Source organism: Squalius cephalus (genome assembly GCF_949319135.1).
Source record: "Squalius cephalus genome assembly, chromosome: 6".
In the NCBI taxonomy this organism is placed as follows: domain Eukaryota; kingdom Metazoa; phylum Chordata; class Actinopteri; order Cypriniformes; family Leuciscidae; genus Squalius; species Squalius cephalus.
The window spans coordinates 14654354-14660353 of NC_137127.1; positions in this window are offsets into that span (position 1 = coordinate 14654354).

The window sequence follows — 6000 nt, forward strand, 5'->3', positions numbered from 1 at the left end:
TGAAAAGGAAAGATGTTTTCAGCCTCACAAACTGCAGTTTTTATTTGTTTTAACGTCCAGTGATGAACTGTGCACAATAAAACCAGGAACGTGTATATGTAAGTAAAGAGGTAATTGTTAATTTTTAACATTGATGAGAGTCCATGCACCATGATGGTCTCCTAACGTATGCTTTAAGCAGTTCTCTCTAATCCATCACACTTTAGAAATTTCCCCAGGTGTGATTCAGAAGGCATGCTGACATCTGACCTATCCATGTGCGCAGATGGTGCGCTGCAGAATGCCTTTCAGTCATTGGCCGGGTGCTCCTTCTGGTATCTAAAAGTGGGTCAGCAGACTCACTGGTGTTGACCTTCAAGTCTGAAACCATGAGAGGGTCACTGCAAGACATTTGGAATAATTAAGTTATCTAAATTTCTATTTATAGGCTAGCGTGGTTGCTAGGTCGTTGGTTTTGGGAAAGATCATAAGAGTAACGAAGCCATGAAATAGAAATGGGAGTTTTGTGGCTTTTAGTCTATTAGCTTTTTATAGATTTTCAACTAGATTTGTATTGTCACAATGTAAATGAACAATGCGAACTCTATCTCTGGGTTGCCTACACCCAGATATCCTTGTTTATTTTTTAGCAAAAGTCTGCCAGATGATGCAAAAAGTGTAATTTTGTGTCACCTCACCTGCTGGATTTTGACAGCAAACCAGGGCTTTTGTCAAACCAACAGATCGAACTGTATTTCCACCCGTGGACAGTGCAGATCAACAGAGGGGTGGTGCCAAAATTAAAAGTGAATTATGGGTGTCTTTTTTTTTTTCTTGTCAAATAGGACCAGATTTCCACCGCCCTTTCTACTGCATACACAGCCAAGTTTTATTAAAACTTGTCAGCAGTGACTACTCAGTCAATATCTGTTGTCAATATGCTTTTATACTGCTAAAATGAGAAAATGTACGCATTTAAAATGTACAGAATTTATATTCCGGGAACAAAATATGCATATCAGCAATTAATGTTTTCGACTAAATGCTTCTGGCTATTTTAAAAATGAGACAAGCAATTTGATAAGCCCTTCAAAGCCCAATTTTCCTTTGACACCATTTCATGAGGTCCTTAAAGGGATGGTTCGGAGTAAAATCAACCTAGGGTCCTTTGCACCATGACCTCGAGCCAAACACCCCCCCCAGAAGCTTTTTTTAGCTAACTGTTCCAAGGTTGTATCTCGTAAATTACCCCACTTATAATGCCCGGAATAGTACCAAAGTTCTACAATAGTACAAATAGGTTCTGTACTCATAAAATGAGGCATTGGAAAGTTTGTAAGTACATCAGGAGTTTATTTAAATAACACTTGCCTGACGGCTCATGCTACCGCTAACCCGGACGTCGAGATCACTTCCGTGATTTGGGAAAAGCCTGTAAAAGTCCTGTCAGAAAGTGATGCATAAGAATGTAGTGTAACGACGCACAGTTCCAGGAATGCACTAATATTTTGTTGGTAAGTACCAGTTTGCAACAATTATTAGTTAACACTAAGTTGTCAACACTTCGGAAAAGTTTTCCATTTTTCCCTTACACTTGTGAGTTTTGCAAAGGACTTTTACAGGCTTTTCCCAAATCATGGAAGTGACCTCGACGTCCGGGTTAGCGGTAGCATTAGCCATCAGGCAAGTGTTATTTAAATAAACTCCTGATGTACTTACAAACTTTCCGTTTGGCTTGAGGTCATGGTGCAAAGGACCCTAGGTTGAAATTACTCCGAACCATCCCGGTCGGCATGAAATGAAAATTTATCCTGTGCATTTTGTAAATGCATGTTATAGAATTTGACCTGGTAATGCTTAATCAGGCAAACAACAGGCTTCTCTCTGGTGACGTATGCTTTATATATATACATATATATATATATATACAGTATATATATATATATATATATATATATATATATATATATATATATATATATATATATATATATATATATATATTAATGATGTTAAGGGAACATTCCATTTTATCATTTTCCAAACATTATGGGAATGTTTCAGAATGTTCAGATAACCATAGTAACAAGTAACCCAAGAAACAAATATAACATTTAAACATTAGAAAAACAGATGAACGTCCAACTAAATTGTTTCAGGAAGAAGAAAAAAAAAACATTCCATGAACAATGTATAAATAATTTTTTTTATATATATATGCTAATGTTTTGAGAACAAATACCAGAAAATTTTGAAAGAGCATTCTGTTAACATTACTGGAGGAAAAAAATTCATAACGTTGAGAGAGCCTTGCCAGAACGTTATCCAACTTTCTGAGAATATTCACTGTTAGCTGAATGTGATAGACAAACATTTAACTGAGCCTCATTAAATTAGATATTAGAGCAATAATCCTTTATGCAAATGTTCTATATGTTAAGCTCCCCCTTTCCATAGAAAAAGCAAAAAGCTTTATTTGCATTAACTTACAGTTGTTTATTGGTGATGACAGGATCATTTCAAGGGTGTGAACAACTATCAACATTTCATAATTCTCTCATAGCCAAAGAACTTTTTTGATTATATATATATAAAAAAGAGATTGACAGCTTTGGTTGCTGCACACACCACTCAGCAACAAGGATCAATCAAACCTTCCCATCAATCATTCCAGCATATCCAGGCTTTGGCACCCTTTGAACTGTCACTGACAACATGACAGACTCTTCAACAGAGCGTCTACAGAGGTATGTGAGATGTTTCTAGACTCAAATCCTTTTGATGAAGGTTTTTACAACCAGAGCATTGCTGGTTCTGATGAGCAGCATGCCATCATAAAGCCAAGAAACATGTGATGAGATTCCCAGCAGATTGAAGCTAATGTGTCTGGCAGAGGATCCACATGGAAAGCTGAATCATCCTCTAGACCACAGACAGAGCATTCAGGCGTACTACTGCTCTTTGTACGACACACACACACACACACACACACACACACACACACACACACACACACACACACACACACACACACACACCTGACAGAAGAGCATATTGTGGGGGTGCTTTACAGGATAAGATATCAAGACTGGCAGAAAACAAAAAAGTCTGAAATGATGTTAATTAAATAAAAGTATGTCATCATTTTCCCATTTACGTCATTTTAAACCCATATTATCTTCTTTCTTCTGTCAGACGTTTGAATTTATGTTATTACTCCTAAACTTTTAGCTTTTGATTTAGTTTTTTGACTAGCAAGTTTGACTGTACACAAGAATATTAAGCTGCATAACTATAAAAATGTGCATTCACTTTAGAAAAAAAGTGCTTTGTTCTCTCATTGCTTTTCAATGCAATTAAAAATGGAAGGTGAATCACACTAATATGCTTCAAAAGGTAGTGATGGATCATTCATGAAAATTTTTTTTCATCGCATCTGTCACGTGACAACTTAATGAAAGTCTCATTTATGGTTTTCATAATTTATCTGTAACTGCATAGTGATTTCCTAATTTGGAATATGATCAAAGATTGCATATTTGAGTGTGTTAGGGGAATGCAGCTGTTGTAAAAATTGTAACTTAGCTCAAATGAACTAAATACCATAAATAAAGATTTACTTTGCTGAACGAGACCCAAAAATAGAGTCAAAAAATTGTAAAACTCAAGTCAGCAAAAAATTGTGTATGTAGCTTGTTTTATGTAGCATTAATTCAGATGCATATATAATCACTGTCGGGGGATTTATTTTATTTATGGCGGGGAAACGAAGACTACGGAATTCAAATCGTTCATGAACCGACCCAAATTGACCCATCACTACATGATAAATGTTCCCTAAATGTATTCAACTTGCCTCTTGCACTGTATTGCAAGCCATACTGTATCCAAAATTGCGTACTTCCTGGAAAAAGTATTTGAAAATAGAATGTCTGAATTCACAGTATTCATTAAACAGAAAACCTGAATGACCAGCTACTTTACTTTACTATCCAATGAGGCCATGGGAGAGGATTTGTGAATGGAGGTGAAGCGACGCAACTGACACTGGTAGGTCACATGACAATGACAACATGGTGAATGCAGTTCGTCCAGATTTATACTGTTTATATTATAAGAAGTACTTACTCAGAGTATGCGATTTCGGACACAGCCATTGGTGTTCTGTGACGAACAAAAAATTGGCCTCTCTACCGCCATCTGTGGTTGAAGCATAAAACAGCAGGTAAATTGCAATAACGTTCAGATTTGATGATTAATGCTTAAATACAATAGAGTTTTAATTTAGGCAACAGGGAAAAGTTCAATAACCTCTACTTCAAAGGCAAACAAAAAAAGCTTTAAAAAGAGAATGAATTAAGCTCTTCAGATATCACAGACACAGAAATTAGATTCAATGCATTTTACATTGATGTCTAGAGATCGATATAAACTGCAAGACGCAGTTATCTGGCTGTGAAAGTGAAATAGTGAAAGTAGTTTAGAGGTGTTCTGGGAGTTTTTTAACAGGGAATAATATAATGCATTATGCATTAGAGTGAATGAAGGTGAGTGTGGACCGAACTTTCATGGGGTATAGAGTTCGGGAAGAGAGAGACAGCAGGTGTTGGCAGGTAATGGTGTGTTACTGTGAGCTGAGACCTGAGATTAACCAGCCTGTGACGCTACAGTGACTTACAATGAAGTGCACAAATCACATGAATGGCAATTATCTGTCATGGAAATAGCCATTAACATGATTTGTGCACTTTATTTTAAGTCACTCTGGTCAGAAAGCATCTGCTAAGAACATAAATGTAAACTCATGCTGACCTCGCTGTATGTATAAAAGAAAGAAAAAGAGACTGGTGGCTAAAACTGCATTTAGAAAACACATTATTGCACATTAAGGCTCTGTTTGCTGTCAACTCTGATGCCTGAGATATAAGACAGCTCTTCACAGAGAAATGCTTTTCATTTTCAGTTTTACATGAAAAAGTTGCAATAAAAATTATTCAACCCCTTTGACCTGCAAGACATTTTGCTGCTGAGAACAATATTATATGAACAAATTCAACAAAGGCATCAGTAAAATATTATAGAAAGCATATTAATACACATTTGAGTGATTCTGAGAACATAAAGTTGATGATAAAAAATAAATAATAAATAAATAAAATTGGTTCTAAACATTCATGTACAAAATGATTCAACCCCCAGAAGTTTTGCATTTTGCATTTGCACATTTTGTGCAGAATCTTTTATTCTTTATAACCTTCAATAAGTCACCTGTAAGTCACCTCTCTACTACAATCTTGGCCCATTCCTTGCTTGAAAAGGCTTCCAGATCACTGATAATCTTTGATTTTCACATCACCACTGCTTTCTTCAAAAATATCCACCAAATATTTTCAATGAGATTTAAATCTGAAGACTGTACAGGCCACCCAAGAACATTCTACGACTGATCCCTGAACCAAGCTTCAGTAGATTTGGATGTACACTTTGAGATGACTGTCCTGCAGGAAAGCTTGATCATCAAGCTTCAGTCTCTGCACCGAAGGCATCACCACTTTCCCAAAATGGCTTGACATTTCAATGAATTCATGATGTCCTTCATAGAGTCAAGATTTCCACTTCCTGCAACAGTGTTTGACCATGGAGATGGTGTTCTTCTGCTCATAAGCTTTGCCTTTTTTGCACCAGACATAGGCTACCGTTGATCCATGGGTCCAAAAAGTTCCAGTTTGGTAATTTCACTCTATAAAATATTTTTCCAGAACTCCACAGGTCTATCCAAATGAATTTTAGCATATTCAAGTCAGCTTTTTATGTTCTTCTTGGTCAAGAGAGGCATTCGTCCCAACATCAAGGCCATGCTTTTGTCTAGTGTTCTTCTTATACTCTGCATTGAAATGATTTTTCCTCCTTTCATCAGGTCATTTTGCAAGTCTTTGGCATTAAATTGAGGGTTTTTCTCAGTTGCTCTGATCAAACATTTTATTCCCCTTAATGATAATGTGCTTTTTATATATATTTATA